General features: G+C 48.9%; 1 protein-coding gene and 1 long non-coding RNA gene across 2 annotated transcripts in view; both read right to left on the bottom strand.

The window, feature by feature from the left end:
• Window positions 1-8,280, bottom strand: part of LOC134965853 (putative nuclease HARBI1) — a 94,741-nt gene extending 86,461 nt beyond the window's left edge. The window contains exon 1 of the mRNA XM_063942235.1: window positions 8,174-8,280. The gene's annotated coding sequence lies outside the window, so the exon portion shown is untranslated. The remainder of the gene's footprint in view (window positions 1-8,173) is intronic.
• The window catches only part of LOC134965855 (uncharacterized), a 153,082-nt gene extending 132,105 nt beyond the window's left edge, over window positions 1-20,977 (bottom strand). Inside the window, exons 1-3 of the long non-coding RNA XR_010188523.1 lie at window positions 20,880-20,977; window positions 15,372-15,430; window positions 10,727-10,837 (exon numbers count right to left, since the gene is read on the bottom strand). This is a non-coding gene — a long non-coding RNA (uncharacterized LOC134965855). The remainder of the gene's footprint in view (window positions 1-10,726; window positions 10,838-15,371; window positions 15,431-20,879) is intronic.
• Window positions 20,978-25,638: the final 4,661 nt, after the last annotated feature.

Genomic DNA, 25,638 nt, shown 5'->3' with positions numbered 1-25,638 from the left:
TACTGAAGGAGACTGTCTTTTATAGATTCAGATAAGCCGAGGCGAAACTGACTGCGCAGGGCTGGGTCATTCCATCCACAGTCGTTCGACCAACGGCGAAACTCCGTACAATAATTCTCTGCGGGATTCCTACCCTGTCTAAGAGCACGCAACTGACTCTCAGCGGACGCCTCTCTATCAGGGTCGTCATACAATAGCCCTAAAGATTTCAAAAAGGCGTCTACAGACGATAAGGCCGGATCGTCTGTCTTTAAACCAAAAGCCCAGGTCTGAGGATCCCCCTGAAGCAGAGAAATAATAATTCCAACCCGCTGAGCCTCCGTACCTGAGGAGACTGGTCTTAAACGAAAATAAAGTTTACAAGACTCTTTAAAATTAAAAAACGGTCAGGCAGATGCATTTTTGGTTCAGGGATGACCCTCGGGGAAGTCCGTAACAGATCTTCCTGTGACCTCACCCGGAGGGACAGATCCTGAACCATCTGAGTAAGTTCTTGAATCTGACTAACTAGAAGCTGGCCAGGATTTGGCCCAACACCGGCGGGATTCATAAGGCCGACAAAATCTCCCAACTGAATAAGTGAAACAAAATTAACTCCTGTTAATTAAAATTTTTTCTTTTGTCTGGCCGGTGATAATGTTATGATTCCCGTACTCCAGACCAGAGGAGATCTTATGGCAGAGGTCTGAGTACTGGGAAGATATGCTGGTTGTGGGAGCAGGAGAGCCTAGTAACCCCTGGCGCCCTAACTCCGTTGTCTCGCCCGTGTTATCAGAAATCCCCTGCGAGACTATGGTTGCTTGAGCCCATGGCAGCCGCGTTCGAAGGGCGGATTATGTCTGCCCAACCCCGATGCCCCCGCAGGTCTTAATGGGAGACAAAGGGAAATCCGAGACAGGGTGATAACAAGGGGCCCTCTGACTAAGCAACCAGGCCAGGGGTTACAAGCTAACTAACTTAAACCAAAGGTATGTGCGGACTAGCCGCCAGGGAAAAGGACAACCAAAGATCCACTGATCCGTTACTCCTATCCAGCACCGCTGGATACCAGAGTGGATCTGTGGGAGCGGAATCCTCCGCAAAAGCTCCAGAACACAAATAAACTAAATAATAAACAGTAAGCGGACAAGCCGCAACACACGGCTGCGCCGCGACTCACGAACACCACAAGATGTTAAAGGTGCTCGGTCAGATTCCAGGAATAGATGACAAACTTCCGAGTACAGGATCTCTGAGGACAGGAACAACCGGATTGAGCAGGACTGGAAACTCTCTGTAGCAGACACAGGCAAACAGGAAGCTATCACCGGCGTCAGTAAGAAGTCCTGAGGGTGCCTTTATTCAGGAACCCTCCAATCAAGATCCAGACAGGGTAATCTCAGGAAATGCCGTGCAGCTTGCATGCTGCACGGCCAGCACACCATCATATGATTAGGACAGACCCAGCAACGGGGAACGCGGCTGAACGTGGCGTCCCCGTTGCTAAGGTCAGAGCGGCTCCGTGCGCCCGGCGTCTAGCGTTGCCAGGGAGCCGGCGGCTGTACGCGCACGGCGTCCCTGGTTGCTAGGCGCCGGGCCGCACCGACGAGCGGACCCCGGCGCCTAACACATGGCCTTGTTGGAAGTATCAAGAATCTTTTGTTGGGCGGAACGCCATCTGCTAGCCATATCAGCAGTGTTCATTCTGGGTGTCCTTAACTGGGAAGCGGACTTCTTCAGTCATCAGGACGTACAAGCCGGAGATTGGAGTCTTCATCCAGAAGTCTTTCAACTCCTAGTGGACAAGTGGGGCCTACCAGATGTAGACCTGATGGCATCTCGACACAATCACAATGTTCCGGTCTTCGGAGCAAGGACAAGGGATCCTCTAGCAGCGTTCATGGACACACTGGCAATTCCCTGGAACTTTCGGCTGCTGTACATGTTCCCTCCGGTGTCACTTCTGCCCAGGGTGATAAGGACGTTCAAGCAAGAAGGAGGATGCTAATTTTAATCGCTTCAGCGTGGCCCAGATGGCAATGGTTCTCAGACCTGCAGGGTCTCTCGATAGAGCATCCTCTTCTACTATCACAGCGCCCAGACCTCCTCATTCAGTGCCCTTGTGTCTACCAGGATTTGGCCTGGCAGGCTTTGATGGCATGGTTCTTGAAGCTTCCGTACTGAGGGTCAAAGGTTTTTCTGAGGTGGTCATTCAAACTATGTTGAAGGCCCGTAAACTGGCTTCTGCTCGGATTTATCATAGGGTCTGGAATTCTTACTTCACCTGGTGTGCGACTCACAATTATGATGCTTTCAAGTTCACTGCTGCCAAACTTTTGGCTTTCCTGCAACAAGGCCTGGACTTGGGCCTTCGTCTGGCCTCCCTCAAGGTTCATATCTCTGCCTTGTTGGTGTGGTTTCAGAGGCAAGTTGCGTCTTTGCCTGATGTTCATACATTCACTGAGGGCGTTTTACGGATTCAACCTCCTTATGTCCCACCAGTGGCTCCTTGGGATCTGTCAGTTGTTCTGGCGCCTAACAAGAGTCTCCGTTTGATCTTCTTGAGTCTGTGGACCATAAGTGGATTACTCTTAAGGTCTTGTTTCTGCTGGCTATTGCCTCTGCTAGTCGGGTTTCAGATTTGGGTGCCTTGTGCTGTCGGTCACCCTTTCTGATTTTTCACCGTGACCATGCGGTTCTTAGAACTCGCCCCGGTTATCTGCCTAAGGTGGTGTCATCTTTGCACCTTAACCAAGATATTGTGGTTCCGGCCTTTACCTCTGCAGGTTTGTCATCCAAAGAGCGGTCTTTGGAAGTGGTACGGGCTCTCTGTATTTATGTGAAGAGGACAGCTTCTATTAGATCTGATTTCTTCTTTGTCCTTTTTGGTATATTGTAACCCTACAGCAGCAGCTTTAGAAGGGATCTATTCTGCATCTCCTAATTTATACAAAAACAGGAGACCATCAACATTTTCATGTACTTCTGCATAACTTATCAGCGCAGGAGACATCACGGATACCTCCTACTTATCTGTCACTCCCTATCTGGCCCGCTGTGCCCCTACAGCAGGGATGGGGAACCTTTGGCCCTCCAGCTGTCATTGAACTACACATACCAGCATGCCCTGCTATAGTTTTGCTATTTGGCCATGCTAAAATTGTTGCAGGGCATGCTGGGATATGTAGTTCAACAACAGCTGCCAGTGCTGCAGGTTCCCCACCCCTGCCCTACAGTCTTCAAGCTACAATATTTTTGGAGCTTGACTTAAGTACAGAGCCAGTCCGGATTAAGGGGGAGCCCAGGAGACACATTTCCCTGGGCTCCTGTCCTGCCATAAAGCACTGGCAGTTTTGAATGTTTTTTTTTTATTTTTTTTATGAAGTTCAGCAAGTTGTGTATTTCAGAGACGGAAACAGCCTTGTCTTCCTCCCTGCACCCGGCGGGACCACCCACACAGGCAGAGCCGTCTTAACAGCGGTGTAGGCCCCTGGGCACAGCAATTCACTGGGCCCCCTACCCATGCTCCAGTGGTAGGGGTGGGAGGAGCTATCAGCATCAGCTTTGATGTTCCGCTGGCGGTAGAGGGTGTTCTATCTTCTGCTCAGCATGTAGGACCTGAAGCAGTAATTTCTGCTAATTACGCCTTTACTGCACAGATGGGGCTAAACTGTAGAAGGGGGCATTGGACTGAATGAAGAAGCCCTGGTACATGACTTCCAGGGTGGTAGGGGGTGTTTAATACATAGGGGAGGGGTGGCTAGTGAAGTGGGCTTAATATTTATCATTTTACGGTGGGAGGGCAGCTTGCTTGACTGCAGATATCTCAATTTTCTGAGAATATATTTCTTAGCTTTGAATGGAATAAAAAACTAGAGAGTCCCACCTTTCAGAAGGTTCTGGAGACTTGGGGATCAGAGTTCAGGAGCCAGAGCAATTCACCAACGAAAATCTAAAACTGCATATTAGGCGTGTAGAGCTGGAGCAGGGACCAGCTGCTGGAAGGCTGATATCTCTGGTTCTGGGCATAGTAGAAACAAGCTGCCTGTGTCCACTGAAAGGGGAGAGTCCCAGCTTTTGGATTATAACCTTAGAAGTCAGAAAGAACCCGAAATATCTGGTTGGGAAGAGCAATTAACAGGCTTGAATGGGGACCACTGCTTTCAAGTCGGATATCTCTGGTTCCCCAGGGCCGATTTTCAAAAATCTGGTACCCCTGTAAAGAGAGGACCCTCAGCTATCAGCCTAGGGCCCTTATTCTCTTGGGGCCCTTGGGCAAGAGCCCATTGAGCCCATACGAAAAGACGGCCCTGCACACAGGAGGCACTAAATAGCTGCCCTGAATTCTCCTCATAGAGATCTCTGATCAGCAGAGAGTTCTGTACTGGACAAATGAGTCACAGTGGGAGGAGCTGAGCATGTGCAGCCGCAGCAGCTCCTGTGCTTAACTCACTCCGTCACAATCTCCTTCTCTTCTCTTACATTAGTTATTGGTGTGTGTGTGTGTGTGTGTGTGTGTGTGTGTGTGTGTGTGTGTGTGTGTGTGTGTGTGTTTCTGTAAATATGCTGTTTGTAGGTGTGTAGTGTGTGTGTGTGTATGTATGTATGTATGTATGCTGTGTGTATTGTCTGTATGCATGTATGCTGTGTGTCTGTAGGTGTGTAGTGTTTGTGTGTGTGTGTGTGTGTGTGTGTGTGTGTGTGTGTGTGTGTGTGTGTGTGTGTGTGTATGTACTGTATGTATGTGTGTGTTTTGTGTGGATATATGCTGTTTGGATGTAGCTATGCTGTGTGTGTGTGTGTGTGTGTGTGTGTGTGTGTGTGCGCGCATGTGTGTGTGTATGTATGTATGTATGTACTGTATGTGTGTGTTTTGTGTGGATATATGCTGTTTGGATGTAGGTGTGTGTGTGTGTGTGTGTGTGTACTGTATGTATGTGTTTTGTGTGGATATATGCTGTTTGGATGTAAGTATGCTGTGTGTGTATGTACTGTATGTATGCTATGTGTGTTTATGTAGGTATGGTGTGTGTGTGTGTGTGTGTGTGTGTGTGTGTGTGTGTATACTGTATGTGTGTGTTTTGTGTGGATATATGCTGTTTGGATGTAGGTATGCTGTGTGTGTATGATAACAGTTTTCTTCTTGTAGTACTGTAGGATTTAGGACTAGTTGATATACTTCATTTTGTGACAGGCAGATTATACAATCCTGTACTGTTGTAACCAGCAGCTTGCATACCCCTGAACGCTAGCAAATCCTGCCCCCATATCATACTATCACCATGGGGGTAATTCCAAGTTGATCGCAGCAGGATTTTTGATAGCAATTGGGCAAAACCATGTGCACTGCAGGGGAAGCAGATATAACATGTGCAGAGAGAGTTAGATTTGGGTGGGTTATTTTGTTTCTGTGCAGGGTAAATACTGGCTGCTTTATTTTTACACTGCAAATTAGATTGCAGTTTGAACACACCCCACCCAAATCTAACTCTCTCTGCACATGTTATATCTGCCTCCCCTGCAGTGCTCATGGTTTTGCCCAATTGCTAACTTTCTTGCTGCTGCGATCAACTCAGAATGAGGGCCCATCTACTGTGTGACAGGTGTGCGGTGACCCTGTGCCTCGCACACTAGCCACAACGTCCAATCCTCTGAGTCTAGCTGAGCACTACAGTGTGATATTGTTTTTCTACAGTGTATACATACGCTCATTTTCTATTGGATAATATGCGCTATATTTTGTTACGGCCCTAACAGCTTTCTGCTGATACTTTTATCTATCCTAGATAGATAGATATATATAGATATACATACATATATGTAAGGAACCTCCCCTTCCTATATACACTATATTTAGTCATTTGCGGCCCCCCTTGTCTAAAGTGTCCCGGGCCCCCTGCAGCCTTAATCCGGCCCTGCTTAAGTAGTGGTGAAAAGATTGGCGGAGACATATTTTCAGATCAGCTGCCTCCATGCTGCAGCAATGATGGCCGTGAAAAGAAAACGTAATTATTGGTGACTGGCTGGCCCCTGGTAATTAGCGTAATCGATAGGCCCCTTAGTGATTGTAACACAGAACAGATACAGCGGCTGCCTCTGACCAGGAGGGTTTTATAGCACATAAATAAACTGCAACAATGAAACTACAAGCCGTTATATACCTTCCCATGTCACACACAGCAGCAGCGGCAGCAGCACACATCTCTATGCAGGGAGGAACAGATTGCTACATTACCTCCTGCATACAAGGAGTTAATCAGGAGTCAGGGATGAATGCAGGCTGCGTGTGTCACTGCATCAGGCACAAGATAACACTCTGCACATTGCATCATGTCTACACTTTTGAATTTGCCACCTTTAGCTCTTGCTGCTGAGAATTCTCTGACAGGCGCCTCAGACAATGGCTCATACTGACCGATTACACTTTTTACAAAGATTGGTGCCAGTGCTAGTATTCTGTGCAGGGACACTGGGGGTCATTCTGAGATGATCGTAGCTGTGCTAAATTTAGCACAGCAACGATCATTCACACTGACATGCGGGGGGACGCCCAGCACAGGGCTATCCCGCCCTGCATGTCAGTGCCACCCTCCCCCGCAGAAGTGCAAAGGCATCACACAGCAGCGATGCCTTTGCACTTTCAGAGTAGCTCCTGACCACTTTTGCGTGCTGGCCGGGAGCTACTCGTCGCTCCCCGGCCCGCAGCGACTGCGTGTGACGTCACGCAGCCGCCGCAGCCCGCCCCCCCCCCCCCAACGGTCTGGCCACACCTGCGTTGGCTGGACCGCTCCCCCTAAACGGCAGCTTAACACCGCTGTCCAGCCCCGTTCCGCCTAGTGAACGCCTCTGCCTCAGAGGTGATCGCTTGGCAACGATGGCTGCCATGCGCCAGCACACTGCGGTGCTAGCGCATGTGCAGTCCCGACCCAATCGCTGTGCTGCGACAAACTGCAGTGAGCGATCGGGTCAGAATGGGTATGGGTCGTTAGGTCGACTCAACTTAGGTCGACAGACCACTGAAATTTTTCAAAAATTTGTAAATTTTTTGGACTTTTTCATACTTTATCCCTGGTGCGTAGTCATGCACTATAGTTATAAAGAAAGATGAATAAGTAATAAACACAACGGCGGCATTAGCAACTCGATGAACCAATTGTCTTTTTTCAACCTCAGAAACTATGTTACTACTGTATGTGCCCCCCTTTCTGTTGGCACTTGGCAGCTGCTGTCCTGTACTCCTTTCTGGCTGTATATACAGATCTCACTCCTTCAGGGGGTGTTCTGCTATGAACTATTTGGACCACCCCCCTTTGGATAATGATGCCCAAGTGCGGCCATTCCAGTCATAAAACAGCATCTATGTCATCTGAGGTGAAGCGTACACCCTCCCCTGGCTACGACACTGCATCCCTGCATTACTTGTCCTATACTGTCATCAACTGTAAGTTGCTGTTTTCCTGTTTGATTATTTATGTACTTTGTAATTGGGCGCTGCGGAACCCTTGTGGCGCCATATAAATAAAGGATAATAATAATCCCCATAGGATAGGTGGTGCAATTCTCAATCATAGGGTACAAACAGGGATCTCTGCTGCTGCAATTCCCATGTCAAAACAGGGTCCCAATGGCTGTCGCTCATCGCTGCTCAATAAGGAGAGCAGTCTTCCCTATGGGTGGTCTACTGAACACCTGGACTACCGCACAGATTCGCCTAGCGTGCGGCAGGGCATGCGCAGCAGCTCCCTTGGCTATCTGTATTCAGTGCAGAGAGATCTGCTGATCAGAGAGCTTCCACGCTCTGCAGCCCTCTCCTTCCACTGGCAGCAACATCTGACAGCCGGCTCATGCTCTTACCCCTCACTCTATCCCCCCCAACCCCCTTCAATGTATACAGTAGCAAAACATTATATTTTAATGTATATAATCAATCAAAATCCGGCACTCCTGGAGTAATAAATAGTTACTTCGCTGGGTGTCTTCCGATAACAGCCACTCCGGGCTGTCAACATGTAGCGTTTTTTGCACCGCTGCGGTCAGGTCAGAACTGTGCATGCGTATGCACCACAATGCGCGGGCGCGTCACACAAGTACAATGCAGTTCGTTGCTCTGTGATGGATTTGTGCAAATAATCCATTCACACGGGCGTTTGCAAGGAGATTGACAGGAAGAAGGCGTTTGTGGGTGGCAACTGACCGTTTTCAGGGAGTAGTTGGAGAAACGCAGGCATGTCCAAGCGTTTGCAGGGCGGGTGTCTGGTGTCAATTCGGGTCCCAGACAGGCTGATGTGATCGCATCGGTTGAGTAAGTTCTGGGCTGTGCAGAGACTGTGCAAAATCTGTTCGCACTGCTCTGCTACACATGCGATCACACACTTGCACAGCTACAATACACTCCCCTATGGGCGGCAACTATACGAACGCAGGACTGCAAAAAAAAACCTAGCGAGCGATCAGATCTTAATTAGGCCCAATGTGCAAACAAACACCTTACGTAGCTCACCCTGCCAGGAGTGTTCAGCTGGCCAGGATCACTTCCAGTCAACAACACTCACTATCTGAGATCTGACGTCTTAAAGGAACACCCCTTTGGTAAAGTGTATGATATAAATCAATTTTTTCAATTACTTAAATGTTACAGCACAAAAACAATCAATTATACAAAAACCACATAAAAGACAGTAAAGGTAATGCAGACTCTAGTACAGGGCTGGCCAAACCGGTCCTCGAGATCTACCAACAGTTCATGTTTTCCAGGCCTCCTGGAGATCTGTAGAATTGTCAGTTAGGAATGAATGCAGCACATCTTAATTAGTAATGACTACACCTGAGCACCAGCTAGGTGGTCTGGAAAATGTGTACTGTTGGTAGATCTCGAGGACTGGTTTGGCCAGCCCTGCTCTAGTACATTAAGCAGTAGTATTCAAAAACATTTTTTTTTTGTTTGATAACTTGTGACGCTTTATGATACTTGCAACATTTCACAGGCTCATAACTTCCATGAGACCATTGTAATACTGGTAACACTTTACTAAACACTGTATCTACTCAACTTCTTTCTAGCAATAAAAAATGTAACAAAACAACACCACATTGCAGGAAACACTTAGAGCAGGCTGTTGTCCCTGGTAACAAGAAGCATTGCATGCCTAATGTTTCATATAACCCCTTAGGGGATAAGGGGATAAAGCATCCAATTTAATTATCCACTGTGTCTCTAATCATAATAATCTACGACCCCTATCCCCTCCTTTCGTAAAAGGGGGTACATGTTCTATAATTCTGTACCGTAAAGATGACAAGTTGTGTTCAGTCAATGAGACAGCTGCAGTGTGAGGTGTGCAGCAGTGTCCTAAGGAATTACATGTAACTTAACATGGACATACTGTGTACATCAGAACAGATCAGTAATAGCAATATAATAACATTTGTATCACCAATATCATTACTGGCTACTAAGTAAGTCCATTTACATACATGGCCAAAAAGTTGCTCAAAAGTTACAAGTACATAAATAGATACTGAACATATAATAAAACCGAACATATACATCAGGGTTGGACTGGCCCAAAGGGGAAATACCCGGTGCCCCCCCCCCCCAACACCACTGCCCCAGAGTCCCGCCCCTTCCTCTTATGTCATATTCAAGACAGTGCACTGAAATTATACATTGATACTCTATTAGAGGGTCATTACATGGTTTCTAAAAGCTGTCCAAGCCTCTGTGGGGGGCTGGTCTCACCCCATTGTAACTGGCCACACCAACTCAACAGGGGCCCCTACCACTGCATTCCCACAGTGGGCCCTTCATACCCCAGTCCAACACTGATACACATAATTTAACTGAGTTGCTAAAATAGATCAACAGCAGCCAAAATCATTAAGTTATTTCTATTATATAAAGTACACAACATAGATAGTATAGTGAGCGATAATTACATCTGCACAGATAAATACAGTATATACAGAACCATATTCGAGCATCATATCAATGGCAAATATCTCCTAATTAAATCCATAACTATAAATCAGCAATATTGTTAAATACACGATGGTACCGAAAATAAAACACAAAAACCATTAATGGTAAATCAAAAACAAAGGAGTCAGAATAAGACCGGCTACTGATATGGGTGTATCAATAAGTAATACATAGGTCATTATGTTTATAGGGCCAATAATAACTGATAACATCACAGTACCCTCTCTTCTCTTATACCACCCTGTATACACCAACACAGCTGTACTGTACAACAGTAAGTATACACTATGATATCTCTCTCTTCTCATTATATAACCACATTGCTTGGAGGAAGTTATTTATACCCATCAACAAGACCAAGGAACAGGGGCAGGATGGAAAATTTTACTCTGGTGGGCAAGCCAAAGCACTGGTCCATGAGAAGCCCATCCTGAAAAGATGGTTTAAGGTTTTGAACATGGATGATTTATCAAACATGAAAAGCCATTTTGCTGGAGAAAACTGATGATTTCACTGGCACAAGCTTTCCCTATACATTAATGTGGTTACAACTCACAACAACCATGCTTGGGAAACCTAGTTAAGTCTTAACGTTGACCTCCTACTTCGGGTAACATCATTCTCACAAATATGAGTGCACCAAAGGGGTGTGGCTTCACTGCAAGGGGCATGGCCTCAGAACTTATGCCTTCCCCACGAGCCACACCTCTCATATTTGTCATGCTGGTAGCATGGGGGACATACAAAATAGAAAGCCACCACCCTTACCTGCTAGCCATGCCGTGGGTCTTGTCTCCCAGTTGATGACAGCGTCCTCCGGGGGAACCATTCCAAGCAACAGCGACCGACTGGCTCTTCTCCACAGTCTGTGCACCATGGCTGAAACACATGAGTTATACTATCAGTCATCAATATAGTGGAGACCATGCAGATAAAAAGTGATGTACAGAGGGAGCCGCATTCATCTGGTGTGTCTCCATTGCATTACGAGTGCTCCCTGCATGACTAGGTGATCCGTCCGCCTAATCCCGCCAGGAGCGCACAGAGTCACTCCTATTCTAGTGAATGGGAGTTGGAGGCACACATGGAGCCACGATTAGTGTGCCTCCATCTGTACACCTCATAGCACTCCACCCTCCAATGTCCACCCCACAGCACTCTCTTTTCCCTTGGCCCCTTCAATGTCTACACTGGAGCAGAACACCCCTCCTTCTTTAATGTTGACAGCACTCTTCTTCCCCCTGTTCCTTAACCCCTTCTCTCTGCCCCTTCAATGTCCACAGCACACTTCCCTGCCAAATGTTCACAGAACAACTCAATCACCCATTCCGGCAAGCCCAATACTCAACTGGTGCTCACAGTAAGGGGCGTAACTAGAATTTTATTTGCCCATGGTAAAGTTTTGAAAGGGCCCCAAATGTGTCTGGAGGGACACTCCCTTCCGCAGTGCTCCACCATAGCTTTTATAACATTGCTAATATCCCTTTTCCACCAGCTCCTTAAAACACGGGTAAATGCGCGGGGGCTTGAATTTACCCGTATTTTTCCCTAGTGGAAACGGGTCCCCCGGCAAATTCCCGGATCAAGTGATCCGGGGAACCTACCCTGGTAGCTAGCCGGGTTGAACACGTGTTCAACCCGGCTAGCTGTCTAGTGTGAACGAGAGTGGTGTCGAGGCGACACGGCTCCCGTTCACAGTGCATAGGGAAGGTCGAGCTGGGAGATCATGTGATCTCCCTGCGCCGCCCCTGCCACGTCACTAGCGCGTGGGTTGGTGAGTGCTGTCTGCAGGGGGCTGTAGCACGGGTCGCAGCCGTGTCAGGCTACTCTATTGGAAAAAGGGTATTATAGTATATCAATACAGGGTCTATTTATGAAACAGTGAAAAGTGTGGAGAAGTGAGCCAGTGGAGAAGTTGCCCATGGCAACCGGTATTGAGGACACATTTATAAAGTGCATTCTGTAAAATTATACGTAGCAGATGATTGATTGCCATGGGCAACTTCTCCACTGGCTCACTTCTCCACACTTTTCACTGCTACATGAATAGACCCCTGCATATTTTAAGAAATTGTGTGGTACAAGCAACCAGACTGCCTTCTGCAGGGTAGGATCCGATTATGGGGCTGTGATTCCACGGCAGGTCCTAGTGTCCGCTGACTCTAATTAATCCAACGGAGACCGCAGCAGATGATGATGTCTCTTTGAAAGAAAAAAAAAATTCCAGAAATGACAGCGGGAGGTGGGGGGTACAGGCCCAAGTGCCCACCCACCCTTACCCCCCCCTCCTGGATCCGCCACTGGAACAGCCAGAACAGAAGCATGAAGAAATGCTAAGCTCTAGTGTAATTCAGTACTGGTTACATTATGTTTTACATAAAAAAGGTTCTATACTTAATGATACGCAGCTGCAGCTCCCCAGCGCTGTGCGGCGCTCTCCTTCTGTAGCAGTGCCTGGCTCACAGCACCCAAGTAGCAAACAGCATCACATCACTGGTGAGCTGTAGTGGTGTCCATGTAACTTACAAGTAATAAGGAGAAAAAAAACTTTCATTTAAGTTTTAACTTTTTATATTACAATTTTACAGAATGATATGTACTGTGTCTGTAGATGGGGGAGAGGAGGAAGAAATTATCAACCACACAGACAATGATATGCACAAATACCAAAGTGTAGCAGAGGCACAAATAAGGAGGGACAGGGGGACACATGGGTAGAGAGAGAGGCACGCATGGGTAAAGGCAGTGGCTCCCAAGGGTAGGGGCCGAGGTACACAAGGGTAGGGGAAGAGGCACCCATGGGTATGGGCAGAGGCACACGTGGGTATGGGCAGAGGCACACGTGGGTATGGATAGACAGTGGGTGACAGCTACAGACACACTGGTGGTGAGGTAGCAGACAGACTGGTTGTTAAGACAGACAAGCATGTTGGGGCAGTAAGAGTCAGGTGTGGGCTGGGAGGGATGCAGTGCAGTTGGTAGTAAGAGTCAGGTGTGGGCTGGGAGGGATGCAGTGCAGTTGGTAGTAAGAGTCAGGTGTGGGCTGGGAGGAATGCAGTGCAGTTTGTAGTAAGAGTCAGGTGCGGGCAGGGAGGGATGCAGCGCAGTTGGTAGTAAGAGTCAGGTGCGGGCTGGGAGGGATGCAGCGCAGTTGGTAGTAAGAGTCAGGTGCGGGCTGGGCGGGATGCAGTGTAGTTGGTAGTAAGAGTCAGGTGTGGGCTGGGAGGGATGCAGAGCAGTTGGTAGTAAGAGTTAGGTGTGGGCTGGGAGGGATGCAGTGCAGTTGGTAGTAAGAGTCAGGTGTGGGCTGGGAGGGATGCAACGCAGTTGGTAGTAAGAGTCAGGTGCGGGCAGGGAGGGATGCAGCGCAGTTGGTAGTAAGAGTCAGGTGCGGGCTGGGAGGGATGCAGCACAGTTGGTAGTAAGAGTCAGGTGCGGGCTGGGAGGGATGCAGTGCAGTTGGTAGTAAGCGTCAGGTGTGGGCTGGGAGGAATGCAGTGCAGTTGGTAGTAAGAGTCAGGTGCGGGCTGGGAGGGATGCAGCACAGTTGGTAGTAAGAGTCAGGTGCGGGCTGGGAGGGATACAGTGCAGTTGGTAGTAAGCGTCAGGTGTGGGCTGGGAGGAATGCAGTGCAGTTGGTAGTAAGAGTCAGGTGCGGGCAGGGAGGGATGCAGCGCAGTTGGTAGTAAGAGTCAGGTGCGGGCTGGGAGGGATGCAGCACAGTTGGTAGTAAGAGTCAGGTGCGGGCTGGGAGGGATGCAGTGCAGTTGGTAGTAAGCGTCAGGTGTGGGCTGGGAGGAATGCAGTGCAGTTGGTAGTAAGAGTCAGGTGCGGGCTGGGAGGGAAGCAGCACAGTTGGTAGTAAGAGTCAGGTGCGGGCTGGGAGGGATGCAGCGCAGTTGGTAGTAAGAGTCAGGTGCGGGCTGGGCGGGATGCAGTGTAGTTGGTAGTAAGAGTCAGGTGTGGGCTGGGAGGGATGCAGAGCAGTTGGTAGTAAGAGTTAGGTGTGGGCTGGGAGGGATGCAGTGCAGTTGGTAGTAAGAGTCAGGTGTGGGCTGGGAGGGATGCAACGCAGTTGGTAGTAAGAGTCAGGTGTGGGCTGGGAGGGATGCAACGCAGTTGGTAGTAAGAGTCAGGTGTGGGCTGGGAGGGATGCAGTGCAGTTGGTAGTAAGAGCCAGGTGAGGGCTGGGAGGGATGCAACGCAGTTGGTAGTAAGAGTCAGGCGTGGGCCGGGAGGGATGCAACGCAGTTGGTAGTAAGAGTCAGGTGTGGGCTGGGAGGGATGCAGCGCAGTTGGTAGTAAGAGTCAGGTGTGGGCTGGGAGGGATGCAACGCAGTTAGTAGTAAGAGTCAGGCGTGGGCTGGGAGGGATGCAACACAGTTGGTAGTAAACGTCAGGTGTGGGCTGGGAGGGATGCAGCGCAGTTGGTAGTAAGAGTCAGGTGTGGGCTGGGAGGGATGCAACGCAGTTGGTAGTAAGAGTCACGTGTGGGCAGGGAGGGATGCAACGCAGTTGGTAGTAAGAGTCAGGTGTGGGCTGGGAGGGATGCAGTGCAGTTGGTAGTAAGAGTCACGTGTGGGCAGGGAGGGATGCAACGCAGTTGGTAGTAAGAGTCACGTGTGGGCAGGGAGGGATGCAGCGCAGTTGGTAGTAAGAGTCAGGTGTGGGCTGGGAGGGATGCAGTGCAGTTGGTAGTAAGAGTCACGTGTGGGCAGGGAGGGATGCAACGCAGTTGGTAGTAAGAGTCAGGTGTGGGCTGGGAGGGATGCAGCGTAGTTGGTAGTAAGAGTCAGGTGCGGGCTGGGAGGGATGCAGCGCAGTTTGTAGTAAGAGTCAGGTGTGGGCTGGGAGGGATGCAGCGAAGGTGGTAGTAAGAGTCAGGTGCGGGCTGGGAGGGATGCAGCGAAGGTGGTAGTAAGAGTCAGGTGCGGGCTGGGAGGGATGCAGCGCAGTTGGTAGTAAGAGTCAGGTGCGGGCTGGGAGGGATGCAGTGCAGTTGGTAGTAAGAGTCAGGTGTGGGCTGGGAGGGATGCAACGCAGTTGGTAGTAAGAGTCAGGTGCGGGCTGGGAGGGATGCAGCGAAGGTGGTAGTAAGAGTCAGGTGCGGGCTGGGAGGGATGCAGCGTAGTTGGTAGTAAGAGTCAGGTGTTGGCTGGGAGGGATGCAGCGCAATTGGTAGTAAGAGTCAGGTCCGGGCTGGGAGGGATGCAGCGTAGTTGGTAGTAAGAGTCAGGTGTGGGCTGGGAGGGATTCAGCGCAGTTTGTAGTAAGAGTCAGGTGTGGGCTGGGAGGGATGCAGCGCAGGTGGTAGTAAGAGTCAGGTGCGGGCTGGGAGGGATGCAGTGTAGTTGGGACCATGTGTGGCTTAGGCTGGGGACAGGTGTGGAGAATGAGATGTCTAGCTACTTACCAAGCTCTTCAGTTGCTGGTCACTAATCCTCCTGCTGTACTACGACAGTCCCCACCAGACTGCAGGGTAAGCAGACAAGTGAAAGTGAAAGATACATTGACAATGTGACTTTCACTTTCTTGCATGTGTTATGCAGTTTATTCAAAGAGAATGCAGAGGTGTAGTCACGGAGGAACTTTCCCATAATGCACTGGGTCAACGTCACCAAGTATTTGGAATAGTAACCTGTGGTGAAGGGGAGATGATCAAGACACTGGGCCGGACGTGTGGCGAGCTATGTAATATGGCCGTGCACTACCTAATTACAGCAATAGATAGCGCACGGCCAATGCTATAACATTGTGCACTGCAGTGGCTGGCGGCCGGCCCAAGGAGCTGAAAATGAAACTGGCTCAGGGAGCACTTGCCACCTTGCCCGCCGGCCCTGCCCGCCACTGCCACGGAAGGAATAAACTACCTATATATAGACCACAACCCCTGGAACTGAAGTTGAACAGTTCTAATGTTCCAGGCTGCATGTCCCTGGTCTTCATGATTTTCAGACACTTCTAGTGCAAGTCATCTACAATATTACTGCAAAAGCTACATTATTATATAGCGCTGTTCCTGTCCTTCTGTATAATTATGGTTCTGTCTGGGAGTACCGCTGCATCTCTTTGGACCAGCAATTTTTTGTAATTCCTATGTAGATTATCATTTGCTATTTTTACTCCAAGTAAAAGAAACACTCTGAGCAGCATCTAGTGCCCGGCTACATTTTCCCCTGTGACTCCCCACTGCCGCTGACTCTAGCTGGTCTGTAGACCGACCATTCCCCCAGCACTTGTCACTCCCTGTCTGTGGTTTTAATTGTGCGCCATACTCCCTGTTGTGCATTGTATCTACTCGTCTACAGCACTGTATACACCTTGTGGCGCTAACATAAACAAAAATAAACCCTGTTATGTTAAGGTGGGTACACACTGCCCGATCCGTCGGGGGACTGACGTCATGAACTGGGCGGGCGTGTACACATGCCCACCCAGTTCACCTGTCAATCACCGCAGCATGTGTACGGTTGGTCAGACGACCGTCCCGTACACACACAGCGACGCGTCAATATAGCATTAGATATATTGGCTGTCGACTGTGCTGCATGGCCGACGCGATACGTCTGTGAACGACGGAGTTCACAGACGTATTGCCCGTACACACTGGCCTACGGTCCCGCGATATATCGGCCGTTCAAGAGAACGGCCAATATATCAACCAGTGTGTACGGGCCTTTACCCTCACTATTGTGTTAGTTGTGAAAGAGGAATGGCAGATCCCCCCCCCCTCTCCCCCCAATAAATAAACAAACTAAATAAAAATAAATAAATAATAAATAATTTTCAGATTCATTTATTCTATAACTCATAGGACACAAAGTTCTCCTTAAATTGTAAATGACACACAACATATTTCTGGTGTGTCCAAGCCTGTACTGCTACTGTCCTGTCACACGGTAACAGTGTGGAATTTTTTTTCCAAGTTATACTAGTTGGTTTAAATAGACAGAAACTGGCAGATGATGTAAGACCTACAGTATAAAAGGGCTGGCTCTGCTTCCAGCAGGGAACCTTGCACTTCCCTTCCCTGTGATCACACCACACTCATTTATTGCTCAGAGCCTGGAGAGTGAGGACACACCGGCTGCAGACCTCTGAAAGTCTTATCCAGTAAGTAGCTATAGCCTGACATGTTGATATGTCTGAAGAAGGTTCATATATGTTACATACATGTCACTCGTTTCTGCTGATGGGATGAATACCATTACACAAATTGTAGAGGAATATATATACAGTATGTCTTTGTATTACATGGAGAAGGCAGGGTTTGAGCAGCATTGTCTGTACTTTATCTGTGTGCTGGAACTCAGCGGCACGCAGTCCCTGCACTGTGTCATGGTGTAACTTCTAATTCTTTTATCTAGTCCCAGAAAGAGGGGGAAAAATAGCTAAATCTTTTTAGAAATTAATAAAATAAGCATCTGCGCACTTATCTGGAGTGTGGAAGCTGCTGTAAACCTTGTATCAACTTGTAACTTTAAGTGAGTACTGGCATCCATTGTCCCTGATGAGTGCCTGCAACTCTTCTCTAAGGACCAGCACCCGTTCACTGAGTGCCAACTGTCACTTCTTTCATAGACAGAAAAAAGCACTGAGCACAATCAGTTAAAACAATCTGTGCTCCATTATAGTCTCTTTATTTGCCTGTGTAATAATCATGTGTCCGTCCTGTAGCAGAACTAGCAGCACTCCTACGCTGCTGTCTGATATAGGTGCCAGTATCATCCTGTACACACTCAGTATCAGGCTGTACAGGGGAGTATCTACCCATTGGCCAGGACGGCACTCGCCAGTGGTGCCAGATGAGGAAACTCTGTGGAGAGAGAAATGCATTAAGGTCTGATCACCACACTGATCTACATTTGGCTGCTGACCTCACACTGTGCACCAGCCACATAGCACCTAGATACAGGAGCGCCTATTGTCTGTTTGAGCTCCGTGACTCGGTATAAGAAAGGTCTGAGCAATTACATGTATGACATCATGTGTGTATTCCCTGTTACAACAACTGCTGAGCGGTGGCCGCTGTGTGCCTGGGCTGCTGCTGACCTTATACTGCTAATTGGTGCCCTACAGAAGTAAGTGTGGGTGCAAGACGCAGTTCCATCCACCTCCCTCCTGCATTCTGGGGTCTGGATCTCCAGACATTTATACTGCAGTGAGCAGTGCCTGTAATAGCTACAGATGTATCCACTGTTATCTTGAGTAGTTTTCTGTGCCTAGTCACAACATGATTTATTAGCATAAACCCTTCAGCTATTGTTCTCAACAGCAATACAATACATAGAACAATACAGCAGGGGATTAAGTCTGCCTGGCCAGTCACAATTAATCCTATTAACCGTCAAGATAAATGTGGATACATCTGTAGTACCTGTATCTGGTTTCTCTATCAGTCACGGTGTTCTGCAGAAGCAAGTGTATGGGGTGAATTCACAGCCCAATACACTGCTATTTATCATTCTATAAGTATTTCAGAGACACTTGGGGGTATATTTACTAAAGGTTGATTTTTCTTCTTCTGTTTTTGTTCGATTTTAGATCAATGTTAAATCGATTTTATATCGATGTTGGGCTTCCAGGCAGTGCCGTAACTAGGCATTTTAGCGCTGTGTGCAAGAAATGGCATTAGCGCCCCCCCCATGCAAGATAGGGGCAGTGCGCGCCGTAGGCGCGCTAAAATATATAGGGGATGATTTCATGGGGAAGGGGCGTGGTCACAAAATAATAGCAATTCATACTACGGTGCACAGTAGTCTCCATTATTCAAATTACGCTGCACAGTAGCGCCACTACACCAGGTAGAGACCCTTTTATACATTACAGCAGACAGCGTCCCCCCTTTTACACATTACAGCAGACAGTCCCCCTTTTTACACATTGCAGCAGCCAGTCCCCCTTTTTACACATTGCGGCAGCCAGTCCCCCTTTTTACACATTGCAGCAGCCAGGCCCCCTTTTTACACATTGCAGCAGCCAGGCCCCCTTTTTACACATTACAGCAGCCAGTCCCCCTTTTTACACATTGCAGCAGCCAGGACCCCATTTTACACATTGCGGCAGCCAGTCCCCCTTTTTACACATTGCGGCAGCCAGTCCCCCTTTTTACACATTGCAGCAGCCAGTCCCCCTTTTTACACATTGCGGCAGCCAGGACCCCTTTTTACACATTGCGGCAGCCAGGACCCCTTTTTACACATTATGGCAGACGGGGTCCCCCAGAGAGAGAGAGAGAGATAGAGAGAGAGGGATATACTTACCTTCTCCCCGCTGACAGGCTCCTCGTGCTGACATCTCCCTCTGTGCAGTGTGCAGGCATCGGACAAGGAGGAGGAGGGAGGGGAACTGGAGCCGCAGCAGCGCTATGTCATTGGTAGTAAGCGCCGCTGCAGCATGCCCCTCTCCTTCCGTATTGGTTGCCTGGCGCTGCTGTGGATGCTGGGATGGAGGAACCACATCCCAGCATCCACAGCAGCGCCGGGCAGCCTATACGGAAGGAGAGGGGGATGCTGCAGCGGCGCTTACTACCAATGAAATAGCGCTGCTGCGGCTCCCTGCTCCCCCTCCCTCCTCCTTCTTCTCAGCTGCCACCGGCGCTTCTCTCTCCTCCAGCGCGGCTGCGGCCAGGGGCAAACGCAGGATTTATCCAGGGGGGTTCCATAACAAATTATATATATATATATATATATATACACATATATACACAATATGCATACACACACACACACATATATATATATATATATATTTTCACACACAGTAATGTTTAATGTTGGCACTCGTGTGTGTGTGTGTGTGTGTGTGTGTGTGTTCCATATGCAGCGACACTCAAAATAAATAGACCAGGCAGGTTTTAGTTAACCAACGTTTCAATGCTCAGACAGCGGCTAGGTTTTGCACCCTGATGAAAATGCCGCTGTTTGAGCATTGAAACGTTAGTTAACTAAAACCTGCCTGGTCTATTTATTTCGAGTGCCGCTGCATATTGACATTGTATTATGCTGTACACATCAGTACAGCCTGAACTGGAGGGTATCACTATTTTTGTTTGTTTAACTGCATGTTTTAAGTATTGAGGTGTGCCGCATATATATATTATATATATATATATACATATGCGCTCACTACGGCTGGCCGGCGGTCGGGCTCCCGGCGACCAGCATACCGGCGCCGGGAGCCCGACCGACAGTTTACCAACAGTGTGGCGAGCGCAAATGAGCCCCTTGCGGGCTCGCTGCGCTCGCCACGCTACGGGCGTGGTGGCGCGCCACACTATTTTATTCTCCCTCTATGGGGCTCGTGGACCCCCACGAGGGAAAATAAGTGTCGGGCTCCTGGCGCCGGTATACTGAGCACCAGGAGCCCGACTGCCGGCATACAGAAGACCACCCATACAAATACTGTACATACAAACACAGCTACTGTACACATGCACTGTATGTCACAAACACACACACGCACATATATATATATATATATATATACACACACATACAAACACGCACAGTGTGTATATATATGTATATCCAAACACACACAAAGCTATATCTATAGCACACATGTATGTCACAAACACACACTCATGGCCACACACACACACACACACACACACACACACACACACACACACACCATACTCTATAGCACACATGTATGTCACAAACACAAACAGATAGCTAGATAGATAGGACACAAACATACACCTCTATCACATTAAAATAAAACACAGCCTGCATCATTTTTATCATTTTTTACAGCAAGTAAAGCAAACAGGTCACCATCATTAAAAACGCGTCCCCCCCCCGTCCCCCCCTGCAAGTCAGCCACACACCTGTAGAGTAAGTGCTGACCCAGCCACTGTCATTTATACATACACCGCTCCCCAAACCCACCTCTGGCACCCACATGCGAGACACACCTTCTACATGTTGCAGTCAGTAGAGAGACAGTCACTGCCTCACCCGACCAGCTCTCCGTCACAAAGCCACATGCAGACTGCCTGAGAGGAGCTGTGCTCTCCGGCTCCCCCTGCTGTTCAATCAGCAGCATCCGTCCTCTATAAGGACGGATGCTGCTGCAGCGTTACAGACAGCCCGAAGAGCGTATTTGGCGGCGCACAGCGCAGACTTCAGAGGCGGCATGTAATGAGTCAATTTGACACATTACATGCCGCTGGCCGTGCGCCCTCAGGGCAACTGCGCTGTGTGCCAAGCCCACTTGGCACACACATAGTTACGGCCCTGGTCTGAGTATATATCACCCCGCCACCTTCTATACAGGCGTCTCCGAAACTTACCAGTGCTGTAACTAGGCATTTTAGCGCTGTGTGCAAGAAACGTCATTGGCGCCCCCCCCCCCCTCCCGCCCCCACATGCAAGATAGGTGCAGTGCGCGCCGAAGGCGCACAAAAAAAATATAGGGGCGTGGCTTCATGGGGAAGAAGAGTGGACACAAAATAATAGCAATTCATACTACGGTGCACAGTAGTCTCCATTATTCAAATTACACTGCACAGTAGCGCCACTACACCAGGTAGAGCCCCTTTTACACCTTATGGCAGCAGTGGCGTCACAACGTGGGTGCGGGGGGGGGGGTATGGCCCGCACCCGGGTGTTCCCCTCTGAGGGGTGACACCAAAGTGCTGGCTCCTGCTCAGTGACAGGAGCTGGATGCTGCAACCCGTCCTGTCACAGTGCAGAAGCCAGCACTGCAGATTCAGCAGTCTCCGGGTGAAGCCCGCATCCCTCGGACCCACAGTGTGCCGAAAACGGGGTCGGGACGCGAAGCCACGCCAATTCCGCGAAGCAAGGCTATCCAAAATCACATTATCAGTGCAGTCTGGGCTCAATGTGACTGGCCGAGATGTCATTGCAGGAGGCTTTTCTACTGGGCAGGGTATCAATTTACACCCGCAGGGATAGATGTTCCAAAAGGAGCCTGTCCCAGAGATGTTCTCCATGCACCCCTGGGGGTGTTGCACATAAGCGGCCCCTGTGGCCATGCATGCACTTAGGTCATTGCCGGCAGAGGGTTACAGGGGGACCCTTCAGAAACTACACCCACAGGGGCAGATTTATTAAGCTCGGTGAAGTAATAAAGTGGAAGGTGATAAGGGATCACCCAATCAGATCCTACCTGTCATGTCACAGGCTGGGTTTGGAAAATGACAGGTAGGAGCTGATTGGCTGATCCTTGATCACCTTCCAATTTATAACTTCGCCGAGCTTAATAAATCTGCACAACAGTGTGTAGTGGGTTTGGTATCTTCTACCGCCGTACGGGATGCCAAATATCAGTATACCGACATCAGCATCCTGAGCAGTAGAATGCCGACGGGGACGAGCGCTATGAATCCCCATGCAGGCCGCAGGTTTTATTCTCTGTGTTATGGACACCCATAGAGGGGAATCACCTACCTCGCAGGTATACCGACGGCGGTATGGTGCCCCGGTCTGAATCCCGGTGTCTGTATTGGGACAGCCGGGATCCTGGTGATCATTATGCTAACCACTTACCTGTGCAGCCCATAAGGTACGCTCAGATGCTGGTAACTGCAGGAACTATTATTGGGAATATTTTGCATTCCGGATATTGGGGCCATATTAGTATTGACGTCATATTCAAGTCAATCTGGACACAATATTAGCATTGTAATATGCAGTCATGTCGCTGGGATGTATTAATAAGCATAGCCAGTGACAGCAGCTCCAAAAAGAGCCCAATCCCGCGATGTGAGCTGTGAGCTGCTGCGGAGTCTGCGTATGTCTCATCAGCCTGACCGCACCTGCATAGGAGCCACTTCCAGGGAGGGTTCCGGGGGAACCGTCTGACAGCTGAGATTGCAGTGAGTAGCCCATAGGATACAATGAGCTACCACTATTTTCAGATGGCAGTAGCTGCAATATTGTTAATGCATCGCATTGGTAAATCTAGCAGCATCACATACTCCATAGAAACCTATGGGGATGCGACTACCGGTGGGAATGGATGGATTGCAGCAAGTATCTGAGATATCTGCTGTGGTTCCTCCTTAGTGCAATCTGGGGATACTTAATATTTGCTCCTAACCACCCAAAATGGGTGTTTATGGGGAATCAGCCGCAAATATTGTTTGATAAATGGGCTCCTACTTATGTTTTATGTGGAGAGTGAAATAACGTTCAGTCACTGAGGAAACCCATTCACCACTAATAACTCTTATTCTCTTACAGGTGTGAAACGTAGTCCAGACCATACAGTGCAGATAATGGGTAGGTGATTATTTCTTTTGTGATTTACACTCCTGCGTCACAACCACAGGTATCACTAGCTACTAGTAACTCTAGCTACTCTGTATTTCCACCAGAATTCACACATTTATTCCAAATTCACCACAATTTGCCAAATTTATGCTCCGTGAGGAAGGTGGGCATGAGACAAGCCTACGTCTATAGGAAAGGCGCTCACAGACCCTCATCTTTCCTTCTCATTAGCACAGTTGGATATTTATGTGTATGTATTTTTGGGGTGTGGTATTGAAAGTCGACAGAAACTAGGTCGACAATGTCTAGGTCGACCACTATTGGTCGACAGTAACTAGGTCGACAGGGTCAAAAGGTCGACAGGATCAAAAGGTCGACATGTTGTAGGTCAACAGGTCAAAAGGTCGACATGAGTTTTTAATGTTATTTTGGTGTTGTTTTCTTCGTAGAGTGACCAGGAACCCCAATTAGTGCACCGCGTCCCCTCGCATGGCTCGCTTCGCAAGCCATGCTTCGGGCATGGTGCCTTCGCTCCGCTACCGCTTCACTCGGCACAGACTACCGTTCCAATCGTAGTCCACGTGGATCGTTAAGTATGAAAAGGTTCCAAAAAAGAAAAAAATTGTGGAAAACTCATGTCGACCTTTTGACCTGTCGACCTAGAACATGTCGACCTTTTGACCCTGTCGACCTTTTGACCCTGTCACCCTAGTTATTGTCGACCAATAGTGGTCGACCTAGACATTGTCGACCTAGTTACTGTCGACTTTCAGTCCGGATCCCGTATTTTTGTCCGCACACTGGAATTAATTTATGGTTTCCTGCGCAGCTTTGAATTTTCAGGCTACGGAATTGCTAATCATAGCGAGTGAAGCTGTCTGCCAGAAAAATATATAGATTCCCACCGGAGCCATCAGAAAGTCCTCCGCACAAATGCGACCTTTACACATTAATGAGGAACATCAAGTGCTCACATAACCCCATAACCACACAGACCGGACGCTGCAATAGCAGAGTTGGCAGCGTGTTTCTCTGCATGAATGATTGTGTAGATGTACGCCACGAAAACGGCCACAACAAAGGAGCGCTTAACGCCACCCATCACCCCCCCTCCCGAGGCTGATCGGGGCTGAAGTCACACACCCTATATAAAATGCTTGAGAACGCCTGCGTTTTTCCTGACACTCCCAGAAAGTGTCCAGTTATCACCCCCTACCCCAACACCCACTTCCTGTCAGTCAGCTTGCACTCGCCTAGTGATAAAGAAAAAAAGCAGAATGTTTTTGCAGTTTGGCCTCGCACCAGCACATTACGATTCGTACGCATGCGCAGACGTTCGATAATCGGACGCTGTGCTATTTGGCACATCAGCGATCAGGTGTGAATTAGGCCCTAATATCATAGGTCTCCTTGTGCTACCAAAACGGCTCTGACCCATTGAGGCATGGACTCTACAAAACCTACAGAAGTGTCCTGGGGTATCTGGCACCGAGACGTAAGCAGCAGATCCTGTAGGTCCTGTGGGGTCTCCATGGATCAGACTTGTTTCCCATCACATCCCACAAGCTCAATCAGAGTGAGATCTGTGGAATTTAGGTCAACACCTTGAACTCTGTGATGTTCTCCAAACCTTTCCTGAGCAATGTTTGCAGTGTGGCCGGGCACTATCCTGCTGAGAGGCCTCTGCCATCAATGAATACTGTTACCATGATTTGGCGCACTTGGTCTGCAGCAGAGGCGGAACTACCATTGCTCCAGCAGGTGCGTTGCACCGGGGGCCACTGAGAACTAAGGGGCCTACTGCTGCCTAGACCAGCAATGAGTTATCCCAGACCATTTTGAGCAACGTCAGATGAATGGCCCATTACAGTAAGCAGGGTGGACCCCACTGCCTCTCCCTGTCACCCTCTACCTCCCCTTCTTTCCGCTGTCGCTCTCTGCCTCTCTATGTTAACCTCTGCCTACCCCCCCCCCCCCCCCCCCCTTACGCTGTTACCCTCTGCCTCTCCCTGTCACCCATTACCATGAGGCATATTGTGAACATGGGTTGGGGTGGAGAAGGGGGCCCATGTTATTTTTTTTGCACTTGGGCCCTCCACTCACATGTTCCACCACTGGTCTGCAGCAATGGTTAGGTAGATGGTACATGTCATAGCAACATTGACATGAATGCCAGAACCCAGGGTTTCCCAGCAGAACATAGCGCAGAGCATCTCACAGCCTCCACCGGCTTGTCTCCTTCCCATAGTGCATCCTGGGGCCATGTCTTCCTCAGGTAACCGATACACATATACCTGGACGGCCGGATTGTGGGAAGAAACCCATGCAAGTACGAGTAGAAAATACAAACTCCACACAGTTACAGCCATGGTGGGAATGGAACCCATGACCTCAGTGCTGTGAGGCAGTAATACTAACCATTACACCATTCGTACT

The sequence above is a fragment of the Pseudophryne corroboree genome, chromosome 10 (assembly GCF_028390025.1).
Source record: "Pseudophryne corroboree isolate aPseCor3 chromosome 10, aPseCor3.hap2, whole genome shotgun sequence".
Lineage (NCBI taxonomy): Eukaryota > Metazoa > Chordata > Amphibia > Anura > Myobatrachidae > Pseudophryne > Pseudophryne corroboree.
Note: the sequence above shows the minus strand (reverse complement) of the source record. Positions and strands in the feature narration are given on the sequence as shown.